Source organism: Peromyscus eremicus, chromosome 11 (assembly GCF_949786415.1).
Source record: "Peromyscus eremicus chromosome 11, PerEre_H2_v1, whole genome shotgun sequence".
NCBI classification, from domain to species: Eukaryota; Metazoa; Chordata; class Mammalia; order Rodentia; family Cricetidae; genus Peromyscus; species Peromyscus eremicus.
In genome coordinates, this window is record NC_081427.1 from 6,553,305 (window position 1) to 6,580,400 (window position 27,096).

The 27,096-nt window shown below is 39.6% G+C and overlaps 1 pseudogene; it reads right to left on the reverse strand.

Moving 5' to 3' along the window:
• Positions 1 to 13: 13 nt before the first annotated feature.
• On the reverse strand, positions 14 to 26,547 carry LOC131921990 (zinc finger protein 728-like; annotated as a pseudogene).
• Positions 26,548 to 27,096: the final 549 nt, after the last annotated feature.

Sequence of the window (27,096 nt, forward strand, 5' to 3'; positions counted from 1 at the left end):
AGTCTTTGTAATATTCTTTGTAACAGTGTTTTTATTTTTCAATGAGTTAAGGTTGAAGAAACCTCAAAGCCTTGTGACATTATCTCCAGTAGGGGGCTTCTATGTTCACTAAGGTATTAAGAAGATGTAAGGCCTTGCAGCATTCTTTACCCAGTTTGATTTCTATTGTGGTGATAAATGCCATGACCAAAAACTAATTAGGGGAGAAAAGGGGGTTATTTCAGTTCACTGGCAGCACATCATCATCAATGGAAGCCAGGCCAGGAGTACACAGCACAAATCTAGAGGCATCAGGTGAAGTAGAAACCATGGAGGGATGTTGCTTTCTGTCTTTTTCACTCTGGCTTGGGCTCGGCCAGCATTTTCATACACCCAGGACATCCTGGCCAAGAGTGGCACATGGTAGGTATACTGCCATCATCCAGTGGTCTAGATTCTGCTACATCAATTAGCTTTAATAAAATGACCCACAGACACATCCATGGACCAATTAGATCTAATAATCTACATAACTGAGATTCACGCATATTGCCAGGCTGTGTGAAGTTGAGAGCAGAAGCAAATAAGGACATGAACATTTGCAGTATTTCTTCTCAATAAACATTCTTTGGTGTTGGTGAAGATTAGAATATTATTGAAGAGTTTTCTCATTTTTTTGGATGTGTAGAGTTTTGTGTTGATGAAGAATAGAAATATTATTGAAGGTTTCTCTGTATTATTTGTGTATACAGAGTTTCTCACTAGTATGAAGTCTCAAGGGATACTTCCAATATGAAAGTCAGGTAAAAGCATTGCCATAATCTTAGCATTTGTAGTGCACCTTACCAATATGAACCCTATGATGCAGATACAGGCATGAAGAATAGTTAAACACCATACTCTACATTTGCAGAGTCTCTCTCATGCACACATTGATGCTTCCTTGATGCTCAACAAGGGGTGAATGATAAAGAAAAAAAATCTTCTGAACATACCTCACATTTCTAGGGTTGTTGCTTAGTATGAATAGTTTTTCCTTGTTTAAGGCAACAATTGTCAACTTGTGGGTCATGAACTCATTGGGGGGTCAAATGACCTTTTCACAGGGGTCACCTAAGACCATCATATACAAAGATATTTATATCATAATTCATAACAGTAGCAAACTTTTAGGTTATAAAGTAGCAAATAAAATAATTTTATGGTTGGGGGTCACCACAACATGAGGAATTGTATTAAAGGGGGTCAGTATTAGGAAGGTTGAGAACCACTGGTTGAAGGTATGAGGAGCCCTTAAAAGTATTGTTACATTGTTCTCAGTTGCATTGTTTCCCTCTAGGGTAAATTCCAAGGAGGTCACATAATGTTGATTGAATGGTAAAGCACCTCACTGTATTCTTCACTTGTGTATGGCTTCCTTGTACTATGATTTTTTCCCCCAGCATAAGGTCTGAATGATTCCAAAGGCTTTATAACATTCTCTCAATGTGTACAGCTTCTATTCAGAATATTTTTTGATATCTCTTAGGGTCTGAAGAAGTATAAAACATTTTATGAACATTCATATTATTTCACTGAAGTTTGATCTTGTGTTGAGAAGCACTAGAAAGTTTATTAAAAGGTTTTTAAAATTTTTAATGCCTGTGGCATTTCTCTCCAGTCTGAATTATCAGGTGTTTCAAAAGTTCTTAGTAAGTGCAAAAGACTGTGGCACGTTCTTCACAGGGTTTCTCTCACAAATGAAGTCTTTTATGTTGTTTAAAACCAGAAGACTGATGGAAGGCCTTGCCACATTCTCCACATTTGTAATGTTTCTCTCCTGTATGAATTCTCTGGTGTTTAGAACATGCTGTGTACATTCTGAAGTCTTTGCCACATTCTTTACACTTGTACGGCTTCTCTCCAGAATGAATTCTTTGATGCTCCTGAAGGTTTCTGGTACAGTTAGGCAGTTTGCCACATTCTTCACATTTGTAAGATTTCTCCCCGGTGTGAGCTAATTTGTGTTAACTTAGGTATGACTTTTTAAAGAAGGCTTTTCTGCATTCCTCACACTTGTCGGGTTTCTTTCCAGAATTGATTATCAAGTGAGCTGAAAGAATCTGGGAAGTTTTAAATATTTGCCACATATTTCACACTTGTAAGGTTTCTCTTCTGTGTGAATGCTCTTGTGTTCAGAACGTAGTGATGGAAAACAGAAGGCCTCGCCACATACTTTACACTTGCAGGGTCTCTCTCCTGTATGAATGGTCATGTGTTTAGAAAGTAATGATGGACAACTGAAGGCCTCCCACATACTTTACACTTGCAGGGTCTCTCTCCTGTATGAATGGTCATGTGTTCAGAAAGTCAGATGAAGTATAGAAGGCCTCGCCACATACTTTACACTTGCAGGGTCTCTCTCCTGTATGAATGGTCATGTGTTCAGAAAGTCAGATGAAGTATAGAAGGCCTCGCCACATACTTTACACTTGCAGGGTCTCTCTCCTGTATGAATGGTCATGTGTTCAGAAAGTCAGATGAAGTATAGAAGGCCTCACCACATACTTTACACTTGCAGGGTCTCTCTCCTGTATGAATGGTCATGTGTTCAGAAAGTACTGAAGGACAACTGAAGGCCTCGCCACATACTTCACACTTGCAGGGTCTCTCTCCTGTATGAATTCTCTTGTGTTCAGAAAGTCAGATGAAGTATAGAAGGCCTTGCCGCATACTTCACACTTGTATGACTTTTCTCCTGTATGAATGCTCTTGTGTACAGACAGTACTGATGTACAACTGAAGGCCTCGCCACATACTTCACACATGTAGGGTTTCTCTCCTGTATGAATTCTCTTGTGTTCAGAAAGTACTATTGGAACATTGAAAGCCTGCCACATTCTTCACACTTGTAAGGTTTCTCTCCTGTATGAATTCTGTTGTGTATAGAAAGTAATGATGGGGTATAGAAAGCCTTTCCACATATTTCACACTTGAAGTGTTTCTCTCCTGTATGAATTCTCTTGTGTACGGAAAGTCATGATGGAACATAGAAGGCCTTGCCACATACTTCACACTTGAAGGTTTCTCTCCTGTGTGAATTCTCTTGTGTATACAAAGTAATGATGGAAAATGGAAGGCCTTACCACATTCTTCACACTTATAGGGCTTCATTCTTAAATTAACTTTATGGTGGCTAATAGGTTGTGAGTTCCAAGAAAGAGTTGTGCCACATTCTTTGCTTGTATAGTGTTTTTTTCCTGGTGAGTAAAGTTGAGAAATGAAGGAAAACTGAGCAAAATTCTCTATATTTATGATTATTTTTAAAAATATAAATATTTACTCATACCTGCATTTTTTTCTATATAAATAATAAGCTGCATTCAAATTTCTAAATCTGTATCCAGTGGAGCCTAATTAAAAAACCATGATAGGTGGAAATTATGTAACTTGCAGTGAAAGACAAAGACCATAGCAACACAGAACATAGAAATAAGGAACATTAATCAAAGTCAAACATGGAAGGAAGGCACAACATCAACAATTAAGGAAACAAGAGTAGTATGCTATTGTAAATAAGGCACTTAAAAAATATAGAAATTTTATGACTAGATGAACAGAAAGTATAAAAGTAGTTAAGGTTGGAAGACACATGTTTTCACTGTTTATATATATATCCTAAGTACAGACTTTTAGTTTTGGAAGGTATGAAAGTTAGGCTGCATAACAAGAAAACTGTCCATAACAATATTAAATAATATATTTCAAGGATTGAAGACAGGCAGATCTATGCACATTTTATGAGTAAATATCTGTTAATCAACTTGTGAAAAATAAATCATGTTCACCTACAAATTACAGAACTTAGGCAGTTACTGTAAACATAAGCTGACCTATTGGGAAGAGGAGAACAAAGCATAAGAGAATTAATGCATCAACAACATCCTCTTTTCACAGCAAAAGACAGAGAAGGAGATCCTTAAAAATTGGTTTCCATCAGAACATTGTGAGTCAATGTTCATGATAAAGCTTGGCTTTCTGTTGGATCTCTGGCTCTCACTCTGTCCTCTGTCCCCCTTATTCCTACACACCTGTTTGCATGCCAGCTGCTGCTTTTCTCTTCATAGCTGAAGGTCCTTGTCTTTGGCCAGAAATGTGACTAGGTATGGCTTAGAGGAAGCAAGACCTGTTTATGGAAAAAGGGAACATCATTATTGTGCTCTCCTGGGGATAACATGTTCTCTCCAGGACTGTGTGTATAAGAAATGAGAAAATACAACCGAGGATTGTAGAGTATTAGTTCTTCATGTGTTTCCCGATGGCCACATTGGAATGCTTAGGAGGAAATTAGGATTTGCAGGTCCTGAGCTTCATGTCCCTCAGTTACAAGGAAAAACATTAAAAACAAAGTGTAGTATTCTTTTTAAAATGTATGCCTCCTGCTCATGCTACTTACTTTATAACATAACCACCAATATAAATGATAGTTTTAAAATGGAAGGGGGTAGTTTATGAACTCAAGAAGTAAAATCATTCTAAGGTATATAAATACCCTCCTTAATTTTCCTTAAAATTGGCCCCATAAATTTTATTGTTGGAAGCACAAGCTTCTGTGTGCTACTGTACAAAGCAAGCAAGTTTTATACTGACAGTTAATTAAGAGTTCACCATGGAAGTTGTCCTCACCCAGGAACACAAGGTTACTGAAATTCTCCAACATCACATCTCTATACAAAGTCCACTTAGCAGGGCCCAGGCATTCCCTCTCTTCTGGAGAAAACTCAATGGCCACATCTGCAAATGATAGTGTACCCTGAAATAGAGGGAAAAAAGAATGAATACTATACATCATGCTAACTAAATCTGCCAGTAAAACATAAATACCAAGAGGCATATGAGCTACTGGATATAAATCTAAAGGTCACCCAGAGAGAGAGGAGAGCTAAAAGAGCTTCTGATATAGGTAAGCAATATTCCTAAAATAAGTGTGATGTAGTACTGTGATGTGGCATGGGACTCATTTAATCAAAGTGAATGTCAAAAAAATCCTAGAAACTTCTACGGATATTAAACATTTAAGAACCACAAAATGGAGAGAGAGTGTTATCTATAAAACAGTATGTTGAGGTTGGAGAGATGGCTCAGCAGTTAAGTGCATTGGTTGCTCTGCCAAAGGACCTGGGGTAGATTCCCAGCAGCCACACGGCTGCTCACAACTGTCTGTAACTCCAGCTCCAGAGGATCAGACAATCTCTTAGACATGCACACTAGCAAAACAACCATGCACACAACATAAATAAATAAATGATAAATCTTGAAATGAAATATGCATTTTGTCCCATGCTGACATCATAATACACCATACATAATGTACATTTCTCACAGTAGAGAGCCATTGTGATAGAGAGGGTACTTCTCAACCCAATATGAATAATCACAGATGATAAATACAGTGCAGATGCAGATGTGACCCAGCACTTCTGGGTTGAGGTCTGGCTTCCTGGGCATGTACAGAGTGATACAAATGGCAGTGCACCAAGGGACGTGAGTGTCAGCATCCAAGGGGCAGAACAATAAATAAAGAAACTTTTAGACAAAAATGGAATCCCAAGTATTTTAACAAATTTATAATTAGGAAGCTTAGCAATAAGTTTAGTCACTGTGGGGGGCTTACACATACTACACAGGAAATATTGTACCCATTCTTGGGTTGTACAGCTCAACAGTCTAAAGTTTCTATTATCAATCAACTTTTATTAACTATTTTACCGCCATTGACTATTTTAACTAAACTCATGTATAAAAAATATTAGCACATGAAGCATAGAGATATCTCTGTTCTCAATAAATTCTTTATCTCAGGATTCACAAATTCATTGGGTATGGTGGGGAAAAATAACAAAAATTTAGCTTAAAGCTTGTAACAATAGGCTGATAATTAAATCTATATATAGATAATTTAAATTTCCTACAGTATACTACACATAAGATTCAACTCTTGTTTAGAAAAAGAGGTCTACTACATAACACTGTACGAAATAGATGTCTTTAAATAGTAGCCATGTGGCTTGCGTCCGTCCATCTTGGCTGATGACCTCATCAGGATAAAAACAACCATGTGGCTAGCAGCCATCTTTACAAAGATTAAAGAACACATGCCATGTAACTTCACTGGCATCTGGATTTAGAGGCCCACTTGGCATAAAGCAACTAAGGGAGCACCTATAAAACTTCTTAGTCCTACTGTGCCCTTTATGTGTGATTGTATCTTCTTTGTAGACTAAGCAGGCAACAGCAGGTGCTCAAAGTATTTTAGATTAGGATGAATTTCTATACAACATTAAATTCCTAAGGTTACAAAGGTATACTCAAGCTAACAAAACACAGAGATGTATGTCTAACCACTTATGTCTTTGCTAACTGTATGTTTAACCACTTATTTCTTTGTTAACACTAGGCTTCTAAAATTTTTAAAATATAAAACAATGTATGTTTGATAATAAGATATAAATTCCTAAGGTGTATTCAGGTTAGCCCAAACTGACTTAAATATATATGTCTAACATCTTTGTCTTTACAACTGTATTTAGAGTTTAAAGTTTTATTTTAATGCTAAGGGATCTTCAATTCAAATTTTTAAGACTCAAACTTAACAGGGATAAAACTGTAAAATCCTAATCTTATAAAAGCTACTAACTCCTTGTAAATTGTGAAGGATAATTAAGCCGTACAATTAATGGTCAGTTATAAATGAGTCAGTTCTTCCATGTCCTCAAAACTATGTTTATAGTCACGCTAAGCACAAATGTACTTCATTTACAAGAACAAGCTTTAGTCTTCTGCACGTGTTTTCATATAGAGAAGTAAGTACAAATAAATTTTGCTTAAAATCAGGTATACATAAGAGATGGTCCTCAAAATCCTTGGAGATATATTGAATATGACATTTAAAATATTTAATGATTCACATAGAGGCTATCTGGATTATACTTCTTGTTCTAATTTATCCTTCTCAGATCTCTGGTGTTGATGGAAAACTGTAGCTTTATCAGTTAAACAGCAAAATTAACAAAATAAAAAAATTATCTTGTCTTTAATTACTAAAACATCATATTTAAATTCACGTTTTTATACAGCACAAAAAATGAAAAGAACAATGTAATCAGATGAGATGGATTTTTAAGAAACTAATAAGGATTAAATTGAAATTTTAAAAAATTAAAAATATTTCCTGTGGGTAATATAATGGCTAAGAAATGCAAAGATAATTGCGTGTTTTTCAAATTTCCTTAGAGGCCAAAAAGGTTAAACAGAAATTACAAGCATTAGAAGTTAAATTATCTTAAAATTTTCATTATTTATTTTGGTACAGCCTGAGAATCTGTTCCATCAGACTGTCTGCAGAATATAGTGAGAACTAAAGCCTCCCAGCAAGGGTTTCCTCAATGGAATTGTTATGCATTGGGATTGTTCCCATTTTTGTATCATTTACAGTACCAGCTGGATATGTACTTTAATGTTTATTTGAAAAAATTCAGTTGTTTTCTGCTTCAGAATTTTCTATGGTTATTTCACGGCTTCTTCTAAATATCCTGTTACCTAATAGGAGATTCTTCCTGAGCTCAACATTGAAATTGTCCTAAATTTTAAAGATCCCAAGTCTTAAATTGATAAAGTGTTAGGTATAAATTCTTACAATTTTAATGACCACCATTAATGTGATAGATTTTGCTTGGTTTTTAGTTTAGTACTTGCTCTCAGTCTTATCAATGATCAGACTCTGGCAAGGGAGGTGATGAAAGGGGGCTCACAAAAACTTATCCTCTTTAGAGGAATGATTTTATATCGTATAAAGGCATTACTCCAAGCTTCTAGTGTACAACTAGTAATGAATAGATGTCAGCTTGATACCTGAAACTGTCTGTCTGCGTATGGGACCCTCTCTGCTATCAGCTTTGCAGAGATCTGTGATAAAATTCACTAGATGCATGGATAGTGCCTCTCCCTCACTACTCAGAACACAGCCTCAAATACAGCACAAAGCTCTGGGAGCTCCAGCAAAATAACCATTGTGTCATATCTGGAACGTGACTTTGACAAGCAGCTCTATGCATGACCTTCCCAGGACTCTCATTATAACCAAACACGAATAATGGTCTTGCTTATGGTAACAAATAATTTAAGGCATCATCATGTTACTGAAATCTCTTACAACTCCCAGAGTAATGCTACTATGAAACACCATCAAATATTTCATTGGCAATTTAAAAAAATAAAGGGGAATAGAGGGCTACATTCATCTACATCCCCACATAGTGTGCTATATTTAGTTATGCTAACTTTAAATTTTAAAAATATGCACTTTAAAGAAAAATTCTTCCTCCCTTAAAGCATTTTCCCAAAAGGAGATGCAACATGATACACACTGATATATTCTGCAAACAAATGTATGCTAATACTCCTTTCATAAAATTGTTTTCAACCCCTGATATTAAATGTGAAATATATTCCAAAAATCAGAATACAGTGATATTGAAACACAAAAATGGCTGTGTTATTATAATGTAAGATGGCAGAAAAGTATAAAATTATTTAAAGTATATCAATGGCCACAGAAATGCACACAGAATAGTGGACTCTGGATAAATTAGAGCAAGCATCTAATTTTTGTCTCATTTCAGGCTTAATGAAGAACTGAATTCTCCCTTGTCTCCCCCAGAGACCCAACAGGAAGGGCATGACACCTGGAATGGTGGGATCCAGTCATTGAGAAGAAGCTGTAGCCCAACAGATAGGTTCCTAGAATATGTTAGAGAGGTCCTTGAAGTTCTAGCTGGAGGTCAGTAAAATTTCTAAAGCCCAAAGTCAATAACCATTATAAGGCTTATAAATAGGAAACATGGACTAGAAAGAAAACAAAACATCAACAACAAATCTACAAATATGCTATGATTTCAACACCTAGGTTAATGGTCTGAATGAGAATTCAGACAACTAACAAAAAGTCAAAATAATAACTGCACATATAATAAAGAATTGCTGTGGGATGTTCGTATGGCAAATGTGTTGCTAATTAGTCAATAAATAAAACACTGATTGGCCATTGGCTAGGCAGGAAGTGTAGGCGGGACAAGGAGGAGAATAAAGCTGGGAAGTGGAAGGCTGAGTCAGAGAGACACTGCCAGCCGCCATGATGACAAACAGCATGTGAAGATGCTGGTAAGCCACGAGCCATGTGGCAAGGTATAGATTTATAGAAATGGATTAATTTAAGCTGTAAGAACAGTTAGCAAGAAGCCTGCCACGGCCATACAGTTTGTAACCATATAAGTCTCTGTGTTTACTTGGTCGGGTCTGAGCGCCTGTGGGACTGGCAGGTGATAGAGATTTGTCCTGACTGTGGGCCAGGCAGGAAAACTCTAGCTACAAATGGCGTCCAACGTGGTGGCAAGAGTTTCCACCTAAAATCTGAGAAAAGATTCTAAAACAGAACTAAAAACAGCTTCCTAATTGTCTCTCTCAAATGAGCTGCAGCTGCAGGTTTGAGCTACTGGTGGGTTCCTGGTGTGCATGCTTGACTTGCAGTATGGCGGGAATCAGGCCTCTGCAAGTGGCACATTAAGCTGCATGATGGATTTAGACTTTGCTAGTACAAAACAAAAAAAGAGGTTTCTGGGCTACATGCTGCTTGGATAAAAGCATAGACCCAAGATAGCTCCCAGAGCTGGTGGTAAATATAGCCATGTTGGGAAGCTGAGGTGGGCGGAACCAGCAGCCACAGCTGCTGCAGGTTAAAGCAATAGATTCACAATAAGACAGATTCAGATGTAATAGTTTACAATGTGTGTAAAAGAGTAGGCTTGAAAGAGACAAAAAAGGTGATATTTACAGTTATAGAAACAAATACATAGTTTAAAAAAATAAAGTCTTTAAAGAGATAGTAAAACTAATATGAAAAATAAGCCACATAAAGATGGATATCACACAGAGAATCTGGATTGTGTTGTCTTTGGGATTCTTAACTGCAGAGAGATATTTGATTGTAAAGGAAGCTGAGTTAAACCAATATGCATATTTTCATATTTGGATATAAGGATATGTTGCTTTGGAAAAGAGTCTCTTTTGTTTCCATAGAAAGCCAGAGGCTATGGATTTGTTCCAGATTAAGATATATCAGGTTTGACCAGCCAAGACCCCCTGAAAGGTCTCCGATGACACCATGACCCAGATGATTCAACATCCAGAATGGTTTGAAGGCAACTGGCTCAGACGATACAGCCTCATGGACTATTCCATAATTCTGAAATTTTCTTTGTGTCCCCATAAGATACAGCGCCCCCCTCCAGCAGGAAGTAGTAAGAGAAGCTACGCCCAAATTCCCAAATTATATGTAATTTTACTTTGTTAAGGTTAAAACCTTCCTTTTTGGAAAAAAAAAAGGGGGGGGGAAGTGCTGTGGGATGTTCTGTATGGCAAATGTGTTGCTAATTAGTCAATAAATAAAACACTGATTGGCCATTGGCTAGGCAGGAAGTGTAGGCGGGACAAGGAGGAGAATAAAGCTGGGAAGTGGAAGGCTGAGTCAGAGAGACACTGCCAGCTGCCATGATGAGAAACAGCATGTGAAGATGCCGGTAAGCCACGAGCCATGTGGCAAGGTATAGATTTATAGAAATGGATTAATTTAAGCTGTAAGAACAGTTAGCAAGAAGCCTGCCACGGCCATACAGTTTGTAACCAATATAAGTCTCTGTGTTTACTTGATCAAGTCTGAGCGCCTGTGAGACTGGCAGGTGAGAGAGATTTGTCCTGACTGCAAAGAATATTAGAAAACAGCCATTAATAAAGTATGAAAAGTTCAAGGATGAGGCTGAAAATACCACAGTGATGGAAAACAATACATTTCTAATCACATGCTGAGGCATAAGGAAGCCTTGACAAACACAAAAGCTGGCAAAAATTACAAGAGCATGAGGAAAGACATTAAAGAACACTAAAGGTTAGTGCAGGTTAGCTTGGCACAAAAAGAACCTGCAGCAAAACCTGATGACCTGAAGTGGATCCTGTACACTCACACAGTGCAAGGAAAGAAACTGGGATCTGTATATGAATAGCATGGCATGTGAGTCTACATATAAACACAGGCACACAGTCTGTCAGTCTATCAATCAATAAACCAATCAATCAATGTACTAAAGAGCACCAAAGGGATTGTAAAAGATTTATTGGACATAATACAGAGAATAAAAAACTAGGAGAGAAACAAGAAAGCCTGTATGGTGACACATGTGTGTAACCTTAGTTTATGAAAGGTAGGTAGGGATAAAAGGCATTTATGGCCAGCCTCATCTAAGTTGGTCAAGGCTAGCCTATGCTGTATCAAGTCCTCCCTCATTTAAACAATCAAACCCTCGCTCTACCATCAAAGACAATAAACTTAAGGAGAATAAAGGGCTTAGTGATACCCAACCAAAAAAAATCCCACAACAATGGTGGAAATGACAAGACAACCCAGGATTTGAAACTGGAATTCAATAAAGAGAAAGATTGATGAGGGCTTTAGCTGAGATGAAGATGGAATTGAAAAGCTCAATAATCCAACTAGGAAAATATACAATCAAATGAATCAAGCAGAAGGTAGAATGTCAGGACTTAGGGATAAAGTAGATGATCTACATGAAATAAGTTAAGAATACGAAAATTTAAAAAAAACCTCACAGGAAAGGAACATTGGAAATATTAGACACTATGAGAAGATGAAACCTTCAAAATATAGGCATAGATGGGAAGAATCCCCAGGGATCGACAAGATCTTCAACAAGATCATAAAATAAATCTTCTTCAAATGAAGAAAAGACATATTCATAAAGTTACAAGAAGCACAAAGAACATCAACTGGAGAAGACCAGAAAAGAAAATCCTCAGGGCAAACTGAAAGCTGCAAGTGAAAAGACATGTCCATAGGGATAAGGGCTGATTTCTCAATAGAAACTCTGGAATGCAGAAGGGCCTGGAGAAATGCATTCCAAGTCCTGAAAGACCATGACAGCCAACCTAAGCTACTACAGGCAGCAAAACTATCTGTCATAGCTAAAGGACAAAGATAATATAAAAAGCATTAAAAATTATAATCTACAAACCAAACCTAAAGAAAATACAGGAAGCAATATTCTATGCTGAAGAGAAATATATGCATAGCAAAGAGACCGTGGAAAGAAATAAGAAGCCAAAATTCCTAAAACACAAAGGGCCATTGAGAACACAAACAGCACAACCAAAAATCAGAAGCAAAACGACAGTTAACACTCACATATCAGAACAACTAATGCCCTCCATTCTCCAGTCAAAAGACATAGGCCTGTAGCTAGAGTTTTTCTGGTCCTGCCTGGCCCATGGTCAGGACAAATCTCTCTCACCTGCCAGTCCTGCAGCTGCTCAGACCCAACCAAGTAAACACACAGAGACTTATATTGCTTACAAACTGTATGGCCGTGGGAGGCTTCTTGTTATATAGTTCTTCTATCTTAAATTAACCCATTTCTATAAATCTATACCTTGCCACGTGGCTCGTGGCTTACTGGTATCTTACATGTTGCTTGTCATGGCAGCGGCTGGCAGCATCTCCCTGCCTCAGCCTTCCACTTCCCAGAATTCTCCTCTCTCTTTGTCCCGCCTATACTTCCTGCCTGGCTACTGGCCAATCAGTGTTTTATTTATTAACCAATCAGAGCAACACATTTAACATACAGAACATTCCACAGCACAGGCCAGATGAAGGGATCAAGAAACAAAATCCATTTTTCACTTGTCTGCAAGAAACACACTGAAGACATTTCTTCTATGAACAGGTTTTCAAAATATTACCTGAAGATAGACTGAATTTCTTTAGAATCCATGGCAATGTCTCCCTGTTCATTTCTGATTCTGATCATTTGGGTCTTCTTCCTTTAGGTTAGTTGGGCAGCAAGTGATGTGGGAACAAGAGAGGTGTGCTACTTTCTGGCTTGTGCCCTTCAGCTTCAGCTCAACAAGCATTCTGCTACTATCAGGACCAGCTGCTCAGGTGTGGGTCATCCAAGGTGCACTGGCATCATCGCAAGTGTTCTAGATTCTCCTATATCAATGAGTATTCATGAAAATACCCTGTTGACATAGTCACAGTCAATCAGATCCAGACTGAGACTCCATCACATTGTGTGAAATTGAGAACAGAAACAAATAGGACATCTGCATTGTAGAGCTACTCGTCAATACAGATTCTTTGGTGCTGATGGTGATTAAAAATATTTTTTATGTTTTTTCCACATCATTTGGGCGTGTAGAGTTTCCCTCTACTATAATGTCTCTGGGGACACTTCTGACATGGAAGTCAGGTAAAGGGATTGCCACAATCTTAGCACTTGTAGTGCTCCTTACCAACATGAACCCTATGATTCTTAGACTAAAAAGCAGCTAAACACATGGCCATATTTTATACATTTACAGAGACTCTATCATGTGTGACTTCCTTGAGGTTCAACAAGGGCTGAATAACTTTTCAATATTCTTCACATTTGTAACTTTGTTGCTCAGTATGAGTGCTTTCCTTTGTTTAAGATATGAGGATCCTTTAAAATCATTGTCACGCCCTCCACAGTTGTGCTGCTTGTCTCCAGGATAAATTCAGGTCAGGAAGCATTGATTGACTTCAGCACATTCCTCACATGTGTATAGCTGTCCTCCTCTATCGATTCTTTTGTGCTGGGTAAGGTCTCAATGCTTCCAAAGGTTTTACCACATTCTCCACACTTGTAGGGCTTCTAGTCAGAATGAATTTTTTTTTTTTATATCTTTTAGGATCCAAAGAAGTATAAGACATTTTATGAACATTTTACCATTTGTATTATTTCACTGAAGTTGAACTACCTTGTGTTGAAGAATATTACAATGTTTATTAAACAAATGGCAACACTTTTTACACTTGTGGCATTTCTCTGCAGTATGAACTATCAGGTGTTTCAAAAGTTCTTAGCTAGTGCAAAAGACCTTGGCACATTTGTCACACTTGTGTTCTTCCTCTCACAGATGAATCCTTTGATGTTGTTTAAGGCCAGAAGACTGATGGAAGGCCTTGCCGCATTCTCCACACTTATAACACTTCTCTCCTGTATGAATTCTCTGGTGTTTAGAACGTGCTGTGTACGTTCTGAAGTCTTTGCCACATTCTTTACACTTGAAGGGTTTCTCTCCAGAATGAATTCTTTGATGCTCCTTAAGGTTTTTCGCACAGTAGAACATTTTTCCACATTCCTCACACTTGTAAGGTTTCTCCCCGGTATGAGCTAATTTGTGTTGAGAAAGGTATGACTGAGTAGAGAAGGCTTTTCCACATTCTTCACACCTGTAGGGTTTCTCTCCAGAATGGACTCTCACATGACTAGAAAGTTGCCAGGGAGTTCTAAAGACCTTGCTACACACTTCACACTTGAAGGGTTTCTCTCCAGTATGGATTCCCAAGTGAGTAGAGAGATGTGAGGCAGACCTGAAGGCCTTGCCACACACTTCACACTTGTAGGGTTTCTCCTGAGAGTGACTTTTCTGATGTTCCTTAAGCTTTGAGGAATAATAATACATTTTGCCACATTCTTCACATTTGTAGGATTTCTCTTCTGTATGAATTCTCAGGTGTACAGAAAGCACAGATGGAGTGCTGAAGGCCTTCCCACATTCTTCACACTTGTAGGGCTTCACTCTCGAATGAACTCTCTGGTGTTTAATGAGGTGTGAGTTCCAATCAAAGGCTCTGCCACAGTCCGTACACGTATAGCATTTTTTTCCTGGCAAGTGAAAGTTGAATACAAATAAAAGCAGAGCAACATTCTTTGTGTTTATAATAATTATTTTCAAATTGGAGACATTTACTCACAGTTAAATTTTCCTATATAAATGAGCTACATTTAAATTTCTACACCTGCATTCAATGGAAACTAATTAAAAATCACACTGGGAAGAAATCGTGTAACTTTGCACTGAAATAAGATCATGACGACATAGAACATAGAAACTAAGCAATATTAATCAAAATCAAACATGTAAGGAAGGCATAACATCACCAATCAAGAAAACCCTGAAGAGCATTATGTTAATGAAAAAGGGTCCATAAAAAATATAGAAATTTTATGACTAGATAAACAAAAAGTATAATAGTCAAGCTTGGAAAGCACATGTATACGCTATATATGATATCCTAGATACGATTTTTAGTTTTGGAAGGTAAGAATGTTAAACTCTACATAAGAAGAAGACTGATTGTCCATAAAAGTAATAAATTATGTATTTCAAGGATTTAAGAAAGGAAGCTTTGTATATATTTTATGAAGAGAACAAATATCTGAGAAAAGTTATAAAAATAAGTCAAGTTCACTTAAAAATGACAGTTTTGGAGGCGTTGTAAACACAAGCTGACCTGAAGGGAGAAGAACAGAGCCTGGGAGACTCAAAGCATCACAAACATCTGACAGACATCTTCCACTGACAGCAAAAGACAGGGAGGGAGATTTTTAAAAATGATTTCCACCAGGACATCGCATCTCAAGACCTAGCTCTGCTGGATCTCTGGCCTCCCACTCTGTCCTCTGTCCCCTCATTCCTACACACCTGTTTGCGTGGCAGCAGCCTCTTGTCTCTTCACATCTGAAGGTTCTTGTCTTTGCTCTAGAAATGTGACCAGGTATGGCTTACAGGAAGTAAGACCTGTTTGTGGAAAGGGGGCAACACTGTTAGTGTGTTCTCCTAGGAATAACATGCCCTCTCCAGGATTGTGTGCAACAGGAATGAGAAAATAATACAAAGGATTGTAGAGGATTACCTCCTCATGTGTTCTGTGATAGGCACATCAGAATCCTTAGGAGGTGCTTAGGGCCTGCAGGTCCTGAATTCCACCCCACTCATTTACAACGAAAAAATATTAAAACTGAAGAGTGTGACATTCTCTACAACAAGTATGCCCCTTGTTCCTGCTACTTAATTTCTAGCATAACCACTGATGTGGAGAATACTTGGAACAAAATAAAACAAAAAGCCAACAAAAGGTTATAAGCACAAAAGAAATGAAACAGTTCTAAGGTATAACAATAATTGCCCTAATTTTCTTTAAAAGTAGCTCCATGAACCTCATTGTTGAAAGCACAAGCTCCCATGAGATACTGTACAAAGGAAGCAAATTTTATACTGACAGTCAATTAAGAGTTCACCACAGAAGTGATCCTCACCCAGGAACACAAGGTTGCTGAAATTCTCCAACATCACATCTCTGTACAGATTCCACTGAGCAGGGCCCAGGCATTCCCATTCCTCTGCAGAGAAATAAATGGCCACATCCCAGAAGGACAGCATGTCCTGAAATAAAGAAGAAAAGAATGAATATCGCACATTGTATTGATTAAGACTGTCAGTAATTACATAAAGAGGCATATGTGCTTCTGCACACAAATCTAGAGGGTACCCAGATTTAGAGCTATGCAGCTAATATAGGTAAGTAATACGTCTGATGTACTACTGTGATATGACACAGGACTCATGTTTAAACAGAGTGAATGGTGGAAGAGCCTAGAAACTCCTATGTTTATTATACTTTTAAGAACCACGAAGTGGAGAATGAGTGCATCTACAAAACAGTATGTTGGGGCTGGAGAGATGGCTCAGCAGTTAAAACACTGGCAGCTCTTTCGAAAGACTTGGGGTTGATTCTCAGAAGCCCTGCGGCTGCTCACAACTTTCTGTAACTGAAGTTCCAGAGGATCAGACAATCTTTTAGACGTGCACACTAGCAAAACAACTATACACAGAAAATAATCTACTCTCTAGTGACTAAGAATTCAAGTATATGAGCCTATGGGGCCATTCTCATTCACTTTACCACAATTATCATGGCTGCCTTGGTAAACGGATCCTAGATATGTACAAGTCTATTCAGATACCTTAATATGTCTTACTAAGGAGAAACTCACACCAACAAGTAACATGAAATCAAATCACTGTGCTTAGAACAGATTAAAATGTCTGTTTCCAGAATAATGGAGAGCAATGTGAAAATGTACATAGAGTTGTGTTGATATAATAGGTACCTCAATAAACTTATCTGGGGGTTAAAGAAAAGGACAGCCACTGGATTAGACATGGAGGCCAGACAGTGGTGGCACACAACCTTAATCCTACCATTTGAGAGGCAGAGATCCATCTGGATCTCTGAGTTCAAGGCCACACTGGAAACAGAGCTAGGCATGGTGGCCCACACCTTTAATCCCAGCAATGGGAAGCACACAGGCCTTTAATCCCAGGAAGGGACGGCAGGGCAGAGAAAGGTATATAAAGCATGAGGAAATAGGAACTAAAGCAGTTCAGCTGAGATCCTTTCAAGTGAGGACTCAGAGGATTTCAGTCTGAGGAACCAGGATCAGCTGAGGAGTTGGAGAGGTGAGGTTGGCTGTGGCTTGCTCTGCTTCTCTGATCTTTCAGCTTTTACCCCTATATCTAGTAGCAGGTTTTTTTTTTATTATTAAAAGACTATCTAAGATTCGACAACATAGAGTAGTTTCTATCAATCAGATTGAGGACGGTTTACTACTTCATTGTAGGCCTAAGAATTTTCCAGAACTCATCCCTGAATTTCTTGCAGTTCTCACTCAGGAGCTGGGTCCCGTCACTGGTTTTCTAGAAGCCACAACTGTGTTTCTTGTGGCATTGCCAGCATGTCCCCCTCACAGATACTTTTTTCCTCCTTATAGTGTTTCTACCTTCCTTACAGTAGGTGAACCCTTAGGGTTTGTGGAGTTTTTGCAGGTATCCACTTGTGTTTCTGAAACTTGAATTTTTCCTTTCTTAGACACTGAGAAGTGGGCTCTTGTAGAGAAGAAGGCTCTTCTAAATACACTCCATTGTTGTGAGTTTTTCTCTGTCCTACCTGCCAGCTCCCACATAACCATACAGAGATTAATTATTAATTATGAAAGCTCAGCCAATAGCTTAGGCTAGTTTCCAACTAGCTTTTATAATTTAAATTAACCCATTTCTATTACTTATGTGCTGCCACATGGCCTGTGGCTTGTTACCTCATCTCCTACATGACCTGCTTTCTCTGTGTTTGGCTGGCCACTCCACCTTTCTTCTTCCCAGCATCCTCTGTGCCTGGAAATCCTGCCTAGCTATTGGCAATTCAGCTTTTTTAAAAACAAATCAGAGTGACATCTTGAAAATGTACAAAAATATTATTCCACAATATTATTACCCATTTTTGTGTAAATAAAAAGGAAAGGTTTTTAACTCTAGCACAGTAAAACTATATACAACAAGAACAATCATCAAGTAAGAATTACATTCATAATGTCCAGTCCATTAGTATTTGGCAAATTAAGAGAAATATTTCATTATCTACCCTCTCTTTCTGAGTCTAAAGTTTTGTACCTCATTCGTTTTCTATCCTAACTTGTATTGCCAACCCGAAGTTATTTTTTTAGACTTCAAAACATTTTTTAGATAAACAATTTAAGCTTTTATGTCTATCAACCTTATACACTTTACACCTCTTTTGTGAATTTCTTTTCTGAATTTAGTAACAAGGAAAACTATAATTATATCTATCTAATCTTCAACTCCATCCAAAAAGGCTAAGACCCTCTCTAAGCCCCACCCTAGTAATTTCTGTCTCTCTGTCTTCAGTCCTCCAAAACCTCTATGGTTAATTTTGGTCAGCTAGTAGCTAGCTCTGCCCTCTGATTCAAAGCAAATTTTATTGACAGTCTTGGGAGCATCAGAATGCGGTGCCATTTGTAGTGAGACTTTCTGTCCTGCCAGCCAGCTTCCAAATCATAACACAGACACTTATTATTAATTATAAAAGCTCTTCTGATAGCTTAAGCTTGTTACTAACTAGCTCTTACAATTTAAATTAACCCATTTTTATGAATCTACTTTTCTGTTTAATGGCCTTATTACCCTTACTCTGTACTGCCCATGCTGCTTCTTTTCCATCTGGCTTGTGACTCCTCATGACTCCACCCTTTTTCTTCCCAGTATCCTCTCTGCCCCCCCCCCCCCCCCAAATCCTGGCTAGTTATTGGCTGTTCAGCTTTTTATTAAACCAATGCAAGTGACACCTTTTCACAGTGTACAAAATTAACACTCCATTTCCATGACATTGAGCTAGACTGGGAGCTGAATGGATTTCCTTTTCAATGTTCTTTTACTAACTCATGCACATACAGCTTATTCATACAGCTTTTCACATAAAGCTTATTCATACAAAGGGATAGAAACACTGTCACATCTTAAGATTCCATAAAAACCCAACTACTGCCCATGGAAATGCAGGGCATTTATGCCTCCCCAGAAGATAAGATGTGCCAGAATAAACCTCAGTGAGAAACCCACAGATTGTTGGTAAGTTTTGGCACAGTAGAAGATGGTAATCTAAACAAGAGTGCATTAAAGTAAAAGAAAAAAGGGGCTGGGAACACAGCTCAGTGGAGAAATTCTAGCTCAGATATGTGAGGTTCATTTTCCAGCATGGAGAAGTGGACTGAAGGCAAATTAAAGGTACTGTGCTTGCTCATGCCCCATTCACATGCACTAACAAGGCAGGAATTGCTGGACAGTCTCCAATTTTCTGGCTTATTCCTCAAGATGTTAAGAGTAGAGCAGACATCTATTGTCTATCTCCTTTCAGGCTGACCAAGAACCTAATTCTTACCAGTCTCCCTCAGACAGCCAAAGAGAAGGGCATGGTGTCTTGAATGATGGAGTCAAGTCAATGAAAAGCGGCCACAGCCCAAGTGAAAGGTTTCTATACTATACTAGAGAAGTCCTTGAAATTCTAGCTGGAGAATACTTAAAGCCCAATATCAATAAGCATTATAAGGCTTATGAACAGTAAATATGGATAGGAAATAGAAAAATGAAAAACAAACAACAAAACTATAAATATGCTCTGAATATAAGACCTATGCTAATTGTCTGACTGAGAATTCAGACAAGTAAACCAAAAGTCATAATAATAATTGGAAATATAATTAAGAGCATTAGAAATAAAAAATGTAGTAATGTGTAGCTAGAGTTTTCCTGCCTGGCCCACAGTCAGGACAAATCTCTCTCACCTGCCAGTCCCACAGGCGCTCAGACCCGATCAAGTAAACACAGAGACTTATATTGGTTACAAACTGTATGGCCGTGGCAGGCTTCTTGCTAACTGTTCTTACAGCTTAAATTAATCCATTTCTATAAATCTATACCTTGCCACGTGGCTCGTGGCTTACCGGCATCTTCACATGCTGTTTCTCATCGTGGCGGCTGGCAGTGTCTCTCTGACTCAGCCTTCCACTTCTCAGCTTTATTCTCCTCCTTGTCCCGCCTATACTTCCTGCCTAGCCAATGGCCAATCAGTGTTTTATTTATTGACTAATTAGCAACACGTTTGCCATACAGAACATCCCACAACACTTCCCCCCCCTTTTTTTTTTCAAAAAGGAAGGTTTTAACCTTAACAAAGTAAAATTACATATAATTTGGGAATTTGGGCGTAGCTTCTCTTACTACTTCCTGCTGGAGGGGGGCGCTGTATCTTATGGGGACACAAAGAAAATTTTAGGATTATGGAATAGTCCATGAGGCTGTATCGTCTGAGCCAGTTGCCTTCAAACGGTTCTGGATGTTGGATCATCTGGGCCATGGTGTCATCGGAGACCTTTCAGGGGGTCTTGGCTGGTCAAACCTGATGTATCTTAATCTGGAACAAATCCATAGCCTTTGGCTTTCTGTGGGAACAAAAGCAGAGTCTCCTTTCCAAAGCAACATATCCTTATATCCAAATTTTGAAGTCAAGGTACCTTTAAAATATATATTTTGGCATAACTCAACAGCTTTTACAATCAAATGTTTTTCTGCAGTTAAAAATCCCAAAGACAGCCGGGCGGTGGTGGCGCACGCCTTTAATCCCAGCACTCGGGAGGCAGAGCCAGGCGGATCTCTGTGAGTTCGAGGCCAGCCTGGGCTACCAAGTGAGTTCCAGGAAAGGTGCAAAGCTACACAGAGAAACCCTGTCTCGAAAAACAAAAACAAAACAAAACAAAAAAAAAATCCCAAAGACAACACAATCCAGATTCTCTGTGTAATATTCATCTTTATGTGGCTTATTTTTTATATTAATTTTACTGTCTCTTTAAAGACTTTATTTTTTAAAACTATGTATTTGTTTATATAACTGTATATATCACCATATATCACCTTTTTGTCTCTTTCAAGCCTACGTATATTTTACACACATTGTAAATTATTACATCTGAATCTGTCTTATTGTGAATCTATTGCTTTAAACTGCAGCAGCTGTGGCTGCTGGCTCCGCCCACCTCAGCTTCCCAACATGGCAGTGGCATGCCCTCCACCAGCTCTGGGAGCCATGGTGGGTCTCTATGCCTTTATCCAAGCAGCATGCAGCCCAGAAACCTCTCTTCTTGTTCTGTACTAGCAAAGGCCAAATCCACCACGCAGCCTAATGTGCCACTTGCAGAGGCCTCATTCCCACCATACAGCAGGTAGAGCACACATGCTAGGAACCCACAAGTAGCTCAAACGGGCAGCTGCCGCTCATTTGAGAGAGACAATTAGGAACTGTTTTTAGCTCCATTTTAGAATCTTTTTTTCTCAGTTTTTAGGTGGAAACTCTTGCCACCACGTTGGACACCATTTGTAGCTAAAGTTTTCCTGCCTGGCCCACAGTCAGGACAAATCTCTCTCACCTGCCAGTCCCACAGGCGCTCAGACCCGATCAAGTAAACACAGAGACTTATATTGGTTACAAACTGTATGGCCGTGGCAGGCTTCTTGCTAACTGTTCTTACAGCTTAAATTAATCCATTTCTATTAATCTATACCTTGCCACGTGGCTCATGGCTTACCGGCATCTTCACATGCTGTTTCTCATCGTGGCGGCTGGCAGTGTCTCTCTGACTCAGCCTTCCACTTCTCAGCTTTATTCTCCTCCTTGTCCCGCCTATACTTCCTGCCTAGCCAGTGGCCAATCAGTGTTTTATTTATTGACTAATTAGCAACACATTTGCCATACAGAACATCCCACAGCAGTAATGTGTGACATGCACAGGATGTGGCTGAAAACACTGTACTGAATGGCAAATGATAAAGACCTAACAGCACACTTCAGCAGAAGGAAGCCTTGGCAAACAGAAAGGCTTTTGGGTTACAAATGCATGAAGACATTTAAGAACTCTAAAGACTTGTGGGATGGTTCAACAAAGAAGGTGCTTGAAACCCTGCCTGACGACCTGAAGTGGATCCAGAAAACTCTCATAGAGCAATGAAAGAACAACCCTCCAAATGATGTGCACATGTACAGCATGGCATGCATTTCTACACCCAGGGTGAGCCTGAGAAGATTCACACTGACAAGCTCAAAGAGTTTAAGAACTGAAACTAGACAGTGGGCTCTACTCCTGCCATACTCCATAGGCATGGGGTCTTAGGCCTCTACTCTGATACTCAGTGGCAAGGTGACTTTGGGACTGGCCTCTGTGTGGCTCTTGCTGACTGCACCTTTGCTGAATTCACACATGGCTGCTTATCAGTGCTACCTGATGCTCTCAATGAACTTCTGGACCTGCACCAGTGCCATCTTCCCAAGCTGCCCCAAAGGACTTCACAGTGGATGTGGGTCAACCCTGCAAAGTACCCTAACTGGAGAAGATGCCCAGTGGGAACCTGGAGCATTTCCTGTCCCTGTTTCCCATTTAGTGAGATGTCTGATTACCGTAAACTTTATAATGTGACATTCAAGGAATGTTTGTGTGCATAGACCAAACATATTCAAAACACATATCTCATGTGAGCATGCTGCACAGCACCTCACAGCCAACTGGCCATGCACTCCGCAACAGAGCAGAAGTCATAAGATACTTGTACTTCCTTTTTGTGCCTCAGAGAACTTTTTTAGAGGAGCCAGACAAGCCTGACCACCAGAAGATTATGAGACTGCAAAGAGCAGAACAGGGCTGGATTCTTGATCAGCCTCCCACAACTATGACTTTCCATTCCAGACCTAGTGTATCTATTGATGGCAGAACACATTAGAAACATCACAAAAAGCCAGTTCACAGGTCTCTGTCCAGGATCTCGACCCACAGAAATGTGACATGAAACAATCATTTATTCTTGTCTTGACAAATTTGGCAATACTTTGACTCACAGCAACACATTTGGTATTACTTTGACTGAGAGCGTATGACCGCAACATTGAAAAGACAATGGAGACCATCGGGAAATACTGTTTTTCAAAATGGACTTTAGATTTGACAGATTTTAAGCTTCAATCTTAGGTGTCTAAACATAAAGGTTAATTTTAACTACTCAGATGGTTAATGCCTGTTCCTAATGAAACAGTATGTGGACTTCAACCTGGAAACCACTGAGGTTTACAGACTCTTACATCTGACTTGTTTTTCCATAGCTACCACAAACAAGAAAACAATTGAATATAGGTTTCTATAGTCTGCCCAGACAAACTAGCACATACTCTTCAACTCAAAATACGTCATTAAGGTTGAAAATTGTCATTTGGCTCACTGACAGAAATATTTTAACTCAAAAGCAGAAAATGACTTCAACCTGTGCTTCTCAGGTTTATTCCTTACTCATTTTTGACTCGCATCAAAATCTGTCCAAATACAAAAATACAAAAACCTGTCCAAATACAAAATTGTGTCTTCTCTGCACGGCCTCTGTCATGTACACAGTCATCACCAGGAACTGAATGTCATCACCCAACACAAGGTCCCTTCAGAGTTTTCTAAAAAACGACATGTTGAGCATGACAAGGTCACTGTCAGAGTCTTCCAAAACCAGAAACTCCATTCCCATCATCACTCACACTAACATAAGGGGAACATGAAAAGAGCCTGGGAGAAGTGGGGCAGACTACACACCGTGGGGGACTGGACTCCTCCTTGAGTAAGGGAAAGGAATCCCACTAACAGTTTGCTTTACTGGCTGGATGGTGGCGATACCACATGTGAAGGGCAGTGGTAGATGTGGTTGTCATTTACCATTTGAAGAGCCGGAGTTCTGTTCTGGTTGACTGTAAGGAAGGATTATGGACCCAACTGAACTAAGGTGTAAGGACTTGGGGTGGCATTCAAGTTTTGAAGGAACAGGTGGGAATATAAACCCCAGAGAGCTGCATCAAGGAAGGACAAGTGCAGAGCTGGAAACGGGCAAATGGAGGAAGTCTCTGACGAGAGGAGATGCACAGACTGGAAAAATTCAGAAGCACAGACTGGAAAAATTCAGAAGAAAAGGCAGCATGATGAGGTCATGACAGAAAATAACAGGGATGAATATGCAAAGATAATTAACATTCCCTGCAACTGCTGTGGAATAATCAAGCAAGGCAACGAGGAGAATCCTCCTCCACACAGCAAATGCACACACGCATCTAATCACCAACACGTGATGTCATTAACAAAAGGACACTAGTTAAATCATTGTAAATTAAATTTCAAATACAGTCAATAGAATTACTCTAAGCATGTGTGCAAGTTTCAAAAATTGGTAAGATCTCTGTCAGTTTGCTGGTGCTCAGAAGTGCGAGGAATCAGAAGTGATTACCACACCCAATAAGCTATGTTTTTAAGAATTAAAAAAACAAACAAACAGGATCTCATGTAGTCTAGGCTCACGTTGAATTTGCTATGAAGCACAGAATGACTTTGAACTCCAGGCTTCCTGACTCCTCCCCAATATGCAGATGACAGGGATGAACCACAGAATAGACTTAACTGCACCTTTCAATCATAGGTCTGTTTAGTTCAAAATATATATAAATATTTGGGGCCAGTAGGTTATACATGAGCATGGTGCTGTATCATCTCTACATTGTAAGGAAGCTGTTTTGATGTACAAGGCAGTGTGCTTTTCCCACTTCACAGAATGTTACTATTTCCCCTACAGATTAGAAACATCAACTATGAAGTGTCTATTATTTTATATGTAGTTGGAAACTCACTGAGAATTCTAGTAGATAGAACAAGGTGGTTTGAAGCCCATGTTTCCTAAGAGTAGACTTCAGTGTCACGAGCCAGTCTCTAGCACAAACACTTGGCTTGACTGAAAGATGGCAAAATATGCAAGAGCATAAAAGATACCAGGAGGAACCCAGGTAGCCACAGCCTTCCAAATTCATCTTTCCTTGTCTCTAGCACAGCACAAAATCTTGGGCAAATCTTCCTAGAACTATCCAGGGAGCATCAGTGGACCTGGAAACCACATTTGGTGACAGAGTGTGTTTGAGGGAGTTTAGACACTGCTGATAAAAAGATAAGAAGACAATGTACAGAACATCACAGCCGTTTCTCCCCTCCCTTTCAGAGACATTCAAGTCCCCTCCTGGCAATCATGAGGTCCATTTCTCTCATCACATCAAGTCCTCTCTCATATCTGAAAACTAGTCCAAATATATGACACCACATAGTCTCAGATAGAATTGGATGCAGATCTGCTCTCTAGTATTTTTTCTCTTTGCAGTATAACATTGGTAATTCTGTGGACCAAGCAGAGCAAGGATCACACTATTTACAGGATTATGCTGTGCGAACATGGTAGGGTTAGTATGGGGATTCGGGTCAGAGGGGTGTACAGAGGGTTCCATTTCAAAGTAGTTGTCCTGAAAACCATCATTTATTCCAAATAATTGGGACTAACATCCCTTAATCCCCCCAAAAATAGGAACTTTAGGAACTTCTGTCAGCTCACACCAGGAGTCCGGAGCCGGCTTTAAATACAGGAGTGGCCAGAAACCCCACGTGTTCTATGAATCCTGAGAAATCGGACTACAGCCCTGTGAGTCAGGGTCAGTTAGGGAGCATGTTTCCCCAGCCAAGCAGGAAAGTGAGCTTCCTCCAGCTCCTCAAGCACCAGAAGCACAGGTAGACTCGAGCAGCAGGGCGTCCTAAGAGACTGGACACTCACAGCATATGGCTTTGGCATGACGCCTTCTCCCCTGACAAACCCGCAGGCAAGTGCAGTGGTCCAGCCTAGGTCAGCACAGCACCTCCAGGTCAGCTTCTCCCGCTTCCCAACCAGCCCAAGTCAGCTCCCTCCCTCTGCGCCGGACCCGCCACCGTGCACAGTCCCTCAGATCTGCAGGACGGCGCTGCACCCTGCACCAACCTCCATGTCAGAGATCCAAGCCCAGTGCTGAGCAGGACACTCGCCTAACTTTGGGGAGAAGCTAAGTTTGAAGACTGATGCGGAAGTTCGGTATCCACAGCCCCTTCTTGTGATGTCATAGTGATCGGGACTACGTTTCCCACAAGACAGCGCGAAGGACTTCCGGGAACCCACGGAAGTTGATTTGTACAGTGCCTGGGTTCCTGCCCAACTGTGTGCAGGTGAAATTGGAAGGAAACAGGCTTGAGCACTGGGACAGCCACAGGGGATTCGGGCTGTTGAGTCCTGCGATCCCAGCACCCGATGTTAGCCTGTGAGCCAAGCCTTTCACAGTAATGTTTATCACGTTTCCTTGTTATTTCTGCCAAAAGTTGTGATTTTAATGCTCAGGTCTACTTATTATGGAATCTTAATTATCGCATGAAAACTTAGATCGATCTGTTTTACTTAAAAATAAGAAAGCAGGAAGCTAATGCAGGACTGAGCATCAACTGAAGATGCTTTTTGAAACCATCCTTGGTGACCCTGCCCGTCATCTAGTGTCCCAGGTGCTTAAGAACCAGAAAACAAGGCTAACAAAGATAATTTATAGACGTGTTATATCTATACACAATGTGAAGAATGGACAGGGTGAGGGCTAGTTTTCTGTAAAGCATTTGGCTATAATAAAGGTGGCTTTGGTTTAATACCCAGTAATACAAAGAAATAATCCTTGTTCTCCTGTGCTGACACACAGTGTGAGTCACACATGGTCAGACTCCACAGCTGGAATAGGGTTCGTATGAACATGGGAATCCATACAGTGAAGGACATGAGTCAGGGCCACAGAGATGTTTAAAGTCATTGAACACAGTGAAAACTACAGATTTCTGACGTTTACTTGCAATGAACTTTCAGAATCCATCCAAGGATCTTTCCAACTGTCTGTGAATT